The sequence below is a fragment of the Camelus ferus genome, chromosome 13 (assembly GCF_009834535.1).
Source record: "Camelus ferus isolate YT-003-E chromosome 13, BCGSAC_Cfer_1.0, whole genome shotgun sequence".
In the NCBI taxonomy this organism is placed as follows: domain Eukaryota; kingdom Metazoa; phylum Chordata; class Mammalia; order Artiodactyla; family Camelidae; genus Camelus; species Camelus ferus.
The window spans coordinates 64,021,159-64,035,221 of record NC_045708.1 but is presented as its reverse complement, the minus strand read 5'-3'; the positions used below and the strand labels follow the sequence as shown (position 1 = coordinate 64,035,221).

Genomic DNA, 14,063 nt, shown 5'->3' with positions numbered 1-14,063 from the left:
TTAAACGGAGGAGATTTTTGTTTTGTTTAGCTACGGCATGTATGATGAATTGGAGAAGGGCAGGTAATTATGTGGAGGCCAGTTAGGAGGCTGTGTGATTGTTCAGGCAGTGAGGAATGAGGTCGTATGTAGGACATTTCAATGCACGTGGGTTCAAGAGCCTTTCCAGTGATAGAAATGTGGAGAAGGGTGAGAAATTAGGGAGGAGTCAAAGATGGCTTGGTGGTTCCAAGCTTAGTGATTAAGAGGATGGTGATGACACTGACTGACTTGGAGAGCAATGACGTCAGCAAGTTTACAGGAAAGATGAGTTCTGTTAGGGCAGGCGGATATAGGCTACAAAATAAAAAGTCGACAGTAGCATCATGGCTAAGAGTCAGAATGTGGTGTCGCTCTGGAGGCAGACTCTTGCAAAAGTTACCTAAGCTTTCAGTGCCTCGGTTTCCTTTTCTGCAGAACCGTGGTGAAAATAACACATACTTCATGGATTTTTATGAAGCTTGACTATAAAGTCATCCAGGAGGAGCACTTACAAGGGCACCATCATTGAATGTAGCTATTGTGGCCATTCTTGATAGGAGTATGGTGACGAGAACATGGGGAAAGGGCACAGCCCACTGCTCTGGGTGACAGAAGATACAGTTCTGAACTGTAACTAGCTGTGACTTTGAGCACGGGATTCGGCTGGACCTTAGTCTGTCCATCTGTGAAAACAGGGTTTGGATAATTCTCTGTGAGGCCCTTTACAGCTCTTACCATTGTGTGATTGTGTTGAGCAAGAAAGCAGAATTTGCTACAGATAAGCCATAATGGAAATAATGTATTCACAGATAATGGAGCAATCAATGACATTCAACACATTTTTTAGTACCTGTGTATCCAGCCTAAGACGTATTTTTGCATTTGAAGCCTATTAGGAAATTTAAACATGGTAAAGGTAAAACATTTTTTGAAATTCACCTCTGGACATTTTTTTTTTTAATTTAGAATTTCAACTGTGTAGTATTCCAGTGGCTTTTTCTGTTTATTTGTCACTAAATTTTTCTATTTATTTATTTAGTATTGAAGCATAGTCAGTTTACAGTGTGCCAGCTTCTGGTGCACAGCATGATGTTTCAGTCATGCATATACATACATGTATTCATTTTCATACTCTTTTTCATTCTAGGTTACTACAAGATATTGAATATAGTTCCCTGGGCTATACAGAAGAAATTTGTTTTTATCTATTTTATATATATTAGTTAGTACTTGCAAATCTCAAACTCTCAATTTATCCCTTCCCACGCCTTTTTCCCCTGGTAACCATAAGTTAGTTTACTATGTCTGTGAGTCTGTTTCTGTTTTGTAGATAAGTTCATTAGTATCTTATTTTTCTTTCTTGCTTTCTTTGTCAGATTCTACATATGAATGATAACATACGGTATTTTTCTTTTTCTAACTCACTTCACTTTGAATGACAATCTCCAGATTCATCCATGTTGCTTTAAATGGCATTATTTTATTCTTTTTATAGCTGAGTAGTATTCCACTGTATAAGGAATATGCCATAATTTCTTTATCCAGTCATCTGTTGATGGACATTTAGGTTATTTCCACGTCTTCACTATTGTATATAGTGCTGCTGTGAACATTGGGGTGCATGTATCTTTTCAAATTAGAATTCTCTCTGTATCCCAGGAGTGGGATTGCTGGACCATATGGTAAGTCTATTTTTAGTTTTTTGAGGAATCTCCATACTGTTTTCCACAATGGCTGCACCAAACGGCATTCTCACCAACAGTGTAGGAGGGTTCCCTTTTCTCCACGCCCTTTCCAACATTTATCGTTTATGGACTTTAATGATGGCCATTCTGACTGCTGTGATTCATGTGCCTATTGCCATTTGGAGGACTGCTTGTTTAGGTCTTCTGTCCATTTTTGGATTGGGTTGTTTGTTTGGTTGTTACTATGAGCTGTTTATATATTCTGGAAATTAAACCTTTGTCAGTCTCATCATTTGCAAATATTTTCTCCCATTTCGTAGATTGTTGTTTTGTTTTGCCCATGGTTGCCTTTGCTGTGCAAAGCTTATAAGTTTAATTAGGTCCCATTTGTTTCTTTTTGCTTTTATTTCTATTGCCTGGGTAGACTGCCCTAGGAGAACATTGCTAAGATTTATGTCAGAGAATGTTTTGCCTATGTTTTCTTTTAGGAGGTTTAAAGTATCTTATCTTACGTTTAAGTCTTTAAGCCATTTTGAGTTTATTTTTGTATACAGTGTGAGGGAGTGTTGTATCTTCATTGATTTACATGCAGCTGTCCAGTTTTCCCATCACCGCTTACTGAAGGGACTGTCTTTTTTCCGTTGCATATTCTTGCCTCTTTCGTCAAAGATTAATTGACCATAAGTCTGTGGGTTAATTTCTGGGCTCTCTATTCTGTTCCATTGATCCATGTGTCTGTTTTTGTGGCAACACCATGCTGTTCTGATTACTGTGGCTCCATAGTATTGTCTGAAGTCTGGGAGGGTTCCTCCAGCTCCATTCTTTTTCTTCAGTATTGTTTTGGCCATTCTGGGTCTTTTGTGATTCCATATAAATTTTTGGATTATTTGTTCTAGTTCTGTGAAAAATGTCCTGGGTAATTTGATAGAGATCACGTTAAATCTGTAGATTGCTTTAGGTACTATGGCCATTTTAACAGTATAAATTCTTCCAATCCAAGAGCAGGGGATACCTTTCCATTTCTTTAAATCATCTTTAATTTCTTTAATCAGTGTTTTATAGTTCTCCACATCTGTCTTTCACCTCCTTGGTCAGATTTATTCCTAAGTATTTTATTGGTTTGGATATGATTTTTAAAAGAGATTGTTTCTTACTTTCTTTTTCTGATATTTCATTGTTAGTGTAAAGAAATGCAACTGATTTCTGTATGTTAATCTTGTGTTCTGCTACCTTGCTGAGTTCTTTTATCAGCTCTAGTAGTTTTTGTGTGGAGCTTTTAGGGTTTTTTATATATAGTATCATGTCATCCACATATTGTCACTATAAATTTTCTGCAGGGTTTCCGATAAATGTATAGAGTCTTCTGCTGTTATGCTTGATTTAGTGATGTCACAAAATAACCGTCTGAATGTTTACTTCACTTGCAAGAATAGGGTGTTTCATCTGCCAGAGTTTTCACTTGTTAAAAAGAAACTCAGGGTCCATAGACTGGGTACTAATTTACTGTTTTTGATAGGCCTTCTAGAGCAGGGTGAAGTCCTCTCCCCATTAGGTTACTAGAAATTTTTATTAAAATGAGCATGCTAAATACATAATAAAGCTAAGACTTGCATTTGGCATATCTGAAGAAAAGGTTATGAGAGAGCAGCCTTTAAGGAGAAAAGACGACACCAAAGGACTCCCTCTTAATACCTTACACCTGCTCCATCTCTGTGCCTCTAAGAGTGGAGAGTTCACTCACCCTCATTAACTTCTCTTGTCCCTTTCTGGTTTTCAGAATCTGACACCCACCATATGCATTGGACGAAGTCATTTTCTACTCATGTTTTTTGTAAGTTTCAACATACAGGATATGTTTGAAATAATAGGATGGAGCCTGATGAGTTGCCTATAAAAATCAGTTTGATGACTATTACCTCGTATTCACGGTGAAACCTTTCTTCATATGACACGTTTTGTATTCTTTTAGGTATATTTTCAAAATGTTCAGCTATTAGAAATTAGAAATCAAATGCAAAAGCTAAATCACAGCTTATACTATGTATTTTCCAATTTTTCACGTGGGCAGACTTCAAATATTAACGAAGAGGAAGAAAGGTTGTTAACTCAGGAAGCCAAATCTCCAGTCCTCCAACAGATTACTCAGAAGTCTTACTGAATGTGTGTGTGTGTGTGTGTGTGTGTGTGTGTGTGTGTGTGAGAGAGAGAGAGAGAGAGAGAGAGAGAGAGAGAGAGAGTGAGCGCGCGTGAGCGAGAGAGGGAGGGAGGGAGAAAGAGAGAATTAGGGGGGTGGGGAGAGGGATTTTACTTCATGAAAGAACCTTTTAGAGAAATCTGGCAGACATTGTGAATAGCTTTGATTTTCATTGTTTTTTTAATTATCAGTTGAAAAACACCTAGACCATTAACTCTGCATTGTGTGCAAACCTCTAACAATGTGCCTGCCTGCATAATGTCACAGAGGACCATGGTCCTCACCCTTGTCTTCCAACACCAAGCCACGTTTATTCTGTGGTCTTTGGTCTCATCAGATAGAAAATGCTTCTTCATCTGATGTCGGAAAAGTGAAATCCTAGCCAATATGGAAACTTTAAATGAAATCTGGAAATCTGTACTTGACTCTAAGAAGACAATTTAAATGTATAGGTAATCAATATATTAATTAATTCTCAAAGTGCTTAAGTAGCAATGATTTTTCAGTATTCTTAGCATTAACTTTTTGTCTCAAAACCATTGCTGCTGGGTGAGGAATTCTGTTACACCATAATTAAGGGGACTTGGGTTCTGGTCCCACTTTTCCCCCTGTGATCAGGTGAACTGGGACTTGGTCTCCTGTTCTGTATGACTGCTAAGCTCTCTTCTGATTTTACTGTTCCATAATTCTATGAATTATATATCCTGTGCTAGTTTCTTTTCATTTAATTCTCCAGTCCAGATATTTACCACACATATATCTGCATCTCGCTGTGACATCTATAAGGTGATCAAAAAGTATTTGTTACAGTAATGGTGTGTTTTTCTGTTTCTGATGGATTGTGAAATTACTATAATTTCACAGCTTTTCATATTGGACTATTACTCATTTTTATTTTCACTGAATGAGATTATTGTTGCTTTAACATTTACTTCCTCCCCACCATGGCTTTGTGCATGATTTAGAGTTGATTTTTATGTGTTCTCTCTAAGGTGTTTCAGAGGAGAAGCTGCAGGAGAAACTCTTTTACTCCACCTCAACTCAGTCACTCAAAAAGATAGACACAAATATTTTCATAATCATAAAATAATCCAGAAAGTGAATTTTACTTTTATCCAGCTTGACTTTGCTGGTGAAAAAAAAAATAATAACACTCTGAGTACATTGGCAGGTTATTTTATTTTAAACCAGTTACTCTATGGAATTAAATGCCATTCCAGCTCTACCTATTGGAAAACTGGCTGGTTAGAGACAAATATTTGGTACCTTGAGCTTGGGGAGACCTGCCCTTTTTTCTAAGGCTCTTAGATGGATATATCAAAAAGAAAAAAAAATACAGGAAAATAATTGCTCCCTGTTTGAAGAAATAATTTTTAAATTAAGGCATTTGTTTTTTTAACATTAATTTTTTTCCATTGTACATTTTCCAGTTAATCTTTAAATAGGGAATGAAGTATTTAGCTAAGACATCAGGTAGATAGTACAGACAGTATATTAGTTCTTTAAAAATGCCTAATTCTATAGAATATATATATTCAGCCTCATATATATTTTCAATATTTAACACTAGTACAGCAGTGGCTCAATATGCCGTTTACAATGGGAAGACAGTTAATTAGTTATGCTGGTGAAAAGCAAACTTTAAAGCATTTAATCCATTGTATATTACTGTTTGTTCTGAGAGACTAAGTCAGGATTTATAGGGTTCAGTTTTGAACCCCAGAATAAATGAAGGGAAGGGAAGCCAAAACTTCCCTGGTGTTGAGGAAAAACCCTTGCTTTCGAATTTCCTATGAATGGCAGTATTGTTCACTACCATGAGTCCAGGGGAGCCAGGACCTTGCTATTCCACACTTGGGCTTGTTTTTATTTTTAAGGAATGTCGGAAAATTGTGGAAATGAATGTTTTTTCTTTTCTTTTTCCTTAATACCTCATGGATCCTGACCTTTTCCTTTAAACTGTTTTAGTATGTGTTTCCTTTAAAATTGGTCATTGATCCAAAAATAAGTTTGATTTGCTTTTTCCATGGTCTTATTGAAAGAATTCTGTTAATAGCATACTAAACTGGATTACAAACTTACTGAATGAGTGCTTTGAATTCTGGGCAACCTTGGAATAAAGGGCCCACAAAGAGTAATACTGCATAGAATAAAAGTGGGCAAGTTGGTATAAAGGGAAGGAATGCAACTGTATGGCTGATGCGATCAACTTCTAGGAGGTTTATTAGCAATTTAATGGAATATGGTTGCTCAAGCACAATAATGGCTTCAGTTGAAATGTCTGCTCTGCTCTTTTCCCCATATACTTTGGAATGAGTTAAATGTGCAAGTTGAGCTTTCAAAAAGCTTCATGAATTTTAAATCCTGTTTAGTCATAAAATGGGGTACACAGCATGTAGTCAGTGTAGACAAGGAGTTGGCAGCCTCTTCGGATATTATGGGATGTCGGGTGTCTTCAAGATAATGAGGACCTGGGTTCACCAGGTGCATTCTGGGTCTGCTCTGTACACCCACAAGGAGCAGAGGACCTCTCTCTGTCCAACATTTAATAATCCATCATTTTGCAACCTTGAATTCTTGAACCACAGTCTGGTTCAGGACTTAAACTTCGTGTCATCACGGAAGAAAATCTTCACTGATGTCTCAGAACAAATTATTTTTGGCAGATAAATATTTCTGGGTTTTTTTTCTTTCTCTTATCTGAGTCCATGTATATTCAGAGGAGAACCGCTCTGTGAGTTGTGACATAGCTTTGTATCCTCAAATTTTAGCGCATATCCTAGTTGACCCAGAAGCGTTTCTTTAAATGTTTAAATGTTTTATACAGTTGCTCTTGAATTCTTGTACTGCCATATTAAATCTTAATCTTTGCTTAGGGTTAAGTTTTCAAGTGGTCTGAAATTCAACATAAGGAGCTTCGCTTATTGTATTTGAAATTGCCTAACAACCAAAGACAGTTTTCGGAAGATAGTTTTTCAGTAAGTCCCCTTTAAAGCAATCTCAATTTAAAATGTGAATGTATTTTAAAATTACCTCATAATAATGTCCTATGTTGTATTTAAATATGGAATGTGTGTGCTTTTAGTCTAATTGTATAATAGTATGAGCAAAAAAAGTGTTCTCATAAACATACTTAATAGGAAATTCTGGAAGTCTATGTGACAGATTATTCACAGTGGTATCTATGCATGGTGCTAGGAGTACAAAGATGTTTAATGGTTTTATTTTTACTTATCTGTACTTTCTAATTTTTCTACACTGAATGTGTGGGATGGGATGTGCTACCTTTTTTACCTCAAGTCTAAAGAGAGTGGGCTTTAAAGAGACCCCACAGAGAGCAGATAGATATCCCTTGCACTTGGGAAACACCACAGACTGGAGTCTAAGAGATTTGAGGGCAGGAAACTGGGGGACTCCCTGTTTAGATAGGGAGCCGGAAGAGTGCGGCTGTGTTGGCCGTAACTCCACTGCCTGGGTTTTTATGGACTAGAAATGGGTCACGCAGGAGCAAAAGCTGGGCTGGAGCTGTTTCAAGTCTAGCCTTAGAGGATAGCCCAGGGAAGCAAGGGGACCCCAAAAGTGACAGTGTGGATGGAGTGAACCGCAGATGAACCAAGGCCTGATAACCTAAGCCAAAAAGACTCCTACAGTGCAGCTACAAGCCATCTACTCTTCCTTACCCAGAGTCACATTAGCATTTGGATGTTTGGAATAATAGAAAGCAAGCGTTGAAAAGCTGTGTCCTCTCTGCACAGGGCAGCCCTGGGAGCCAGAATGGGCAGTGGTTACCGTAGTTGTTGGCAGCAGGTGAAGTTTTAAATGTGCAGCTATCTCTCAACTTCTTCCACCAGTGATGCAGCAACCAGCAACCAACCAACCGTGGCTCTTCTCAGTTTTGCACGTTTCCTTTTAGTCTAAAAAATTGTTGTATTCTAGTTTTTTTGCATAGTCTTTTAACTGCACATTTTTTTATTCTTAGAGATATCTCTTAGTTTCTCCCTGGGTATTGATAAGGATACTCTTTAGTTCATTGCACAAATATTAAATAACATTAATCACTAAAGAGGCAGTACGTTAAATTGTGCTCTGAAGACCTGAAAGAGTTCATCTACTTTTCAGAGTTCCTTAGGTACTATGGGGGAGAAACCATAGCAACAAGAAAAATCTGGCTAATTATATAATGTCAATAAGAAATACTGAGATATCAGCCTATTTGCATAATACTAAATGCATTCAGTTTTGACAGCATGGACATTACTATATTTACAGGGATTTATTTCAAGATTTAAGTGTCAACTTACATGGTATTAAATTTAGTTCAGATACATCCAAACACTTTACAAACTATACCCACTGTTAAAGTGGGTTTTTTGTCACCAAATCATATGCTTTGTTAGACTATCAGCTTTATATATTTTATGATAAGCACATTCCTGTTGTGAAATGGAATGCAGCTGATCCAGAATAAATCTGGTTGAGAGACAATGGAACATAGCCAGCTCAGCCTTGGTTCAAGGGAAAAAAAAAAAAAAAACAATAAATAGGGGCAATGACATTTATGAGAATCTAATTTCATCCTGCCCTGCCTCAGAAGAAGAGAATCTGGATGGCATTAAGGTTATTGTACTTTGAGAATTACTCAAAACCAGACATGAAGTCCCTTCTGTGTTCTAGAAGGGGCTAGTAGCTATTCCTCAAATGAATGTTTTATTTAAACATCCATTAATACCTACTGACGAACTGGAAGCAGAAATAAACTTTTGGGGGGAAAAGGGGAGAAAAACTGTAAGGGCAAGAAAGTTACCATATTTTTCTAAAGCAATTTGGAAAAGGCAAAACTCATTAGTTAGACAATAATTAATTTTTCTTGGTAAAACATTGACTGGAATGTTTCTGTTAGGAAAATGTTATCAAACTGTTCCAGGCTCAGTCCAGCTGAGAATGCCCAGATTTGATAACAGAGAAGAGAAATTACTCAGTATTTTTACTACCTTCAGGCTAGAATGTGGACAACTGTCAAAAACAAAGACAATTTCTTGAATCTAACCACTTCATACAACTATTGTTGGAAATAAACCTTTATTTAATATCCATAAACATACAAATATTCAGATGACTTTTCACTAACATAAACAAGCTCCGAAAGAAGCAAATGTTTGAACATATGACAAACGGTGAATATTTACAAAATTACTTACCACGCTGCAGCCTGGAATCAGAAGGTAACTTCTCAGAATGAATTAATGTGTCCTCTCCCAGCCTTAGCTGGAGCCCATCACAGCCGTCTTTAAGGAAGGCTTCAGTCACAACACACAAAAAACCCCAGGACTAGAAAAGGGTAAAATAAACACTAACATCCCCAAAACCATCCTGAATGTTGTGTTCAAACACTAGGCAATGTGATAGGGTCTAAAAAAGCACCAACTTGCACCAGTTGTGAAGAAAGCTTGTTTCAATTGGTTTAAAAAAAAAATTAGTAAGTACAATTTTTTTTTTAAAGAAATGCAGCCTTACTCATTTTTAGCACATACAGCAATCATTGAGGATACGCTAATGAAGGGTTTCTCAACCAAGAGCTTTAATGAACCTCCTTGAATAAGTGAGTAAAAGTGTGTAGCACCGCAGCATTCATTCAGCCTGCAGTGCAAAGGCAGTCTGGACTGACTCGTCTAAAACGTGTTTGAAGTTGTCCCATAGCCTTGTGTCCTCTATTTATTTTCTTAATGAACTTTGCTTTGTCTCCTGTTCAAGTAATCCCAACTTCAAAATTGAAGTTTTCTGGAAGAATAAACTCTTATACCCCTGCTGTGTTTTATAGCTTCCACCAAACTGAATTTAACAAGAAAATGTACAGGCAATTGACAAGAAGTAGCACTTGAAGACGTCACATGCCTGTACATCTGGAGAGTTTATTACAATGCATTTCTGTGTTTTCAGACCTTTTATCCTGGTGGTATCTGCACAGTCATAATGAATGTGCATAAAGCAGGGCTTTGCTGCCAAAAGGAGATTTTTCCAACCGTTGCTGCAAATAGCCACCATACCTTGCAACAGCAATGGATCAGAAATCTCTTGGAGTCTCTTTCTTGGAATACCATTGTTGGGAGGAATTGTCAAGGCTGGATTTCTCACATCACTTCCTGCAGGACGGCGTTTGAGATAGTTTTAATGTACCTTGGTTTTATATACTGTTTTTATGTCCTTGACTCCAAATCTTATTTCCAGTTCTGACTGTTCTGCAAAGTCTGGATTAATATATTAAATGTGTGGAACTCTCCATTTGAATATCTGGAAGGCATTTAAGACTCAACATGGCCAAAACAGAACTCTTGAATCTTCTCCCAGACTTGCTCCTTTCCTCTGCAACTTCCTCTATGTAAGAAATTGCTACCATCATTCACCCAGCTGCTCAAGACAAAAATGTGAGTCGTTCTTGATTCTTTTCTTTCCTTCACCCCCACATCCAGTCCACCAGCAAGTCCTGTCAACTCTCCTTCAAAACACATCCGCTGTCACCAACCCTTACCCGAGCCACTATCATCTCTCACTCGGAACACTACAGCTGCCTCTTCACTAGTTTCCCTGCTTCATCTCTTGCCTTCGCATCCATTTTCCATAAAGCAGCTAGCTAGCCAGAATTCTTTGTGAGTCAGACTATGTCCCTCCCCTCCTTCAGACTTCCAGTGGCTTCTGATAACACTTCAAATTCCAGTCCCTTATGCTGGTTTACTGAGTTCTGTGTGGTCTGCCCCCTTCCTATATCCCCAGCTTTATCTAGTTGCTTGCTGCATTTGTTTTCTAGAGATGCCATGACTAAGTGCCACAGACCAGGTGGCTTAAACAACAGAAATGTACTTTCTCACACACCTGGAGGCTGGAAGTCTGAAATCAAGGTGTCAGCAGGGTTGGTGTCTCCTGAGGCCGCTCTCCTGGGCTTGCAAGTGGCCACCTTCTCCTTGGTCTTCGTAGCGTCTTCCTTCTGTTCCTGTCTGTGCCCTGATTTCCTCTTCACGTAAGGACACACCTGTCATATTGGATTAGGGCTCACCTTAGCGACTTCATTTTCACGAAATTACCCCTTTAAAGGCCCTTTCTTTAATTTCGTCAAATACAGTCATATTCTTGGGTCAGGACTTCAACACGTGAATTTGGAGGGGAGACGGTTCAGCTCCTAACACTCGCCCTACTCATTCTAGTCCCGTACCGGCTGTCTGTCTGTTCCTCGAACGAGTTAAGCTTGCTCCCACCTTAGGGCCTTTGCACTGGCTTTTGCAGGAACATTCCTCTCCCTTTTGGTCCTTTAGGTCATTCAGGTCTCAATACACATGTTAACATTTTCAGAAAGGTGTTCCTAGCCTCCCAATCTACAGTGACCACCACTCATTTTGTATCACGTCCCCTGAATTAAATCTCTGCCTCGTACCTACCTCTACCTAATATTTTTTCTGTGTATTATTTATTGTGTACTTCTCCATATCTTCACCAAAATACACACAGAGATCTTCTCTCTTCGCTGTGTTTTCAGGGCCTAGCATAACGCCAGATATGTTAAAAATTCAACAAAAAACATATTTGTTGAATGACTAGGTAAATGAGTGAAATTATTGGAGAAGGCAGAGAGATGAGTAGCAGTTAATGATTATTTTGACAAATAGACCAAGGGTAGCCTCCTCACTTGGAGGTCTTTAGAAATAAAGGTGAAACTGCTTGCCTTGGAGATGCTGTAAAAAGAGGTCACCCCTCCTGTGACTATGCCTTGGCTAAACAAAGTGGGTGTTTTTAACTTATGCACAATCTTGTTACAACATTTCTAGAAGTTACGTCTAACTTGGAGAGTTGTGCAGCTGCTCATTCAGTGAACATATAGAAGGGCTGCTGGGGCCAGATCTTTTGGTAGTAGAATGCCCCGTGGGACATGGGGCACACAGGGGGCAGATCCAGTGCAGCCAGCGCCTGCAGTTGGGTTGGGAGCAGGGAGGGGTCTGCTGGAGGGCTTCTGAGGCAGCTCAGTGCCTACAATGTGTTAATTGTGTCCTGGGCATACAAAATATTTCTCATACTTTGTCTGCCTGTCTTTATAAATGGCAGCTTGCAACTTCTCCAAATTCATAGAAAATTATCGGCACTTCAAGCTCGATGTCTGGTGCCTATTTTGGATGGCGTGCACGGCAAATTTTTTTTATGTTTCTCAACTTACGGGAAAATTAGTTTAAAATTTTAGAACCTTGTCAGTTTCCTAGTTTTTAACATACTAAATTTTGAAGGCCTTTTGCCAGCTGACATGTATTTTCATTTGGTATTTGATGATACATCATAATTTTATTTGTTCTCTGCAGACAGAATGTCAGTGGCTCTTAAGACACTCAATTCACATATTGTGTCATTATCATCAACAAGGAAATGGACCACTTGAATTAGTGCGTTATGTCAAGAGAGGGATGAGACTGGCAAGAGCTCCTGCCTTGTTTTTCATTTAAAAAGCTGCTGTTGCTCCCAGCCTCCTTCCAGGAAACTCTCGCTGTGACTTCTTAATGGAGGGGCCTTTGAACATCTGGAACTCTGCTGTTATATCTTCGTGTTCTCTCCAGAGAATGGCAGGGGTCTTGCCCAGTTTTCCTTCTGCGTCCCCTGACCCCATTGGTTTTCCTTCTGCATTTCTGTCTGCCCTTTCTGTTCCCATTCCTCCAGATCTGAGCTCTGGTTCAGAGATGAGAATGTTGGAATACTAACTTCCAACTCTGACGTATGTTGCTGTAAAAACTGTGATTTATCCACAGAACCGAGTCAGTATAATACTTCCTGGGGGTGCTTTTCACTTGACAAGTTATTATTTATAATCTGCTGTCTTCTATAAGCAGGATGGTTTTCATGTGACAAGTGACATTTGATCAACAAGCTTATCAGCCAGGATAACAGGCGGTGTTATCAGTTAAGATAACATCTCACATAGTCTGTAACTTGTTGAGTGACAAGTCACGATGTGTTCCCAGAGAAAGAAAAATTCTCCATTAATAGTTATTTTTACATCAGAATTTAATGAGTTTTAGCAGCGTGGCCTATTGTTATGGACCCTCTGGACACTGCTTGTCAATTTTGTTACATAAATAAATGAGTTGTTTTTAGCTGCAGCTAATAGAAAACTCCAACCAAACTGATTAAGGAAATGAAAAATCTCATGGATCAGAACTCCAGGGCTCCAGGGTTGGTCGATTCCTCAGCTCGCAGTGCCATCAAGGACCCGGATTCTTTCTGTCGCTCTGCCTTGTCATCCTTGGTGACGACTGCGTTCTCAGACCAACACCAGTTCCAGGTGCCATATCCAGACAGGGCAATGTCCAAAGGAAGAAGTGGGATTGTGTTTCTTTCTATGCCTCCAGGAACCTCTCAACAGACTTTCTCTCAGTGGCCAAAATTAGGTCATTTGCACGAGTCCCTGCCGAGAGGGATGGAGCCGCCCTGACTGATTTAGACCAGGAGATACCTGAAGGGGTGCGGTATGTTAAAAGGGATAATCCGTGTGGAATCATGCAGCACAATGCTTGGCACTTAGAAGGAGCTTAGTAAATTTTACTTACTGATGATAAGTTATGTCTGTGGCATATAAATTATAGGAGGGCCAGAGTTGTAAGTAGTTAAGAGGTAGATTCCTCAGACCTTGGTAATGCTGATCCTATGCTGAGGAGATGGAGAGAGATGACGAGAATCGCATGCATGTCGTAGGCACCTGGAACGCCCATCTACAGTGCTGGGTTGTAGGACCGAGGCTGCAATCTTTCGGAAGAGCACAGAGAAGGAGCTCGTAGGAATACTCATAGGAAGAGACTGGGATAAATTATGAGAACAGGACTCCAGTGTAAAGAATCAAAGCAGTACCCAGATATATGGCCTAAAATGGAACAAAGCATGAAGAATGGCAACACCGAGCCCCAGAGCACTGGCCTGGAGCTTGTCCGAGCCTCCTTTTTCAGGTCACAGCTGGTCCTGGGAATTGGGTGGGGACAACCCAAAGCTGCTGGAATCTCCTTTACTTCACGTGGGTGTGAGGAAGTCTGCAGAGGCTAAGGGCAGAGCAGAGCCTGGCGCCTGTCTCCTCATGGGAAAGGCATTAGTGATGCTCTGCATAGTATGCTTGCTCCCAGCGTTGGCAGGTAAAGAGCAGCACC

The 14,063-nt window shown here is 39.3% G+C and overlaps 1 protein-coding gene across 3 annotated transcripts in view; it reads left to right on the top strand.

The window, feature by feature from the left end:
* DDAH1 (dimethylarginine dimethylaminohydrolase 1) overlaps positions 1-14,063 on the top strand; it is a 131,082-nt gene that overhangs the window by 71,220 nt on the left and 45,799 nt on the right. The window contains exon 1 of one of the 3 annotated variants that reach the window (XM_032494709.1): positions 7,336-7,341. The exons of the other annotated variants lie outside the window; for them this stretch is intronic. The gene's annotated coding sequence lies outside the window, so the exon portion shown is untranslated. Of the gene's footprint in view, positions 1-7,335; positions 7,342-14,063 lie in introns of those variants that run through there. 3 annotated transcript variants of the gene reach the window in all.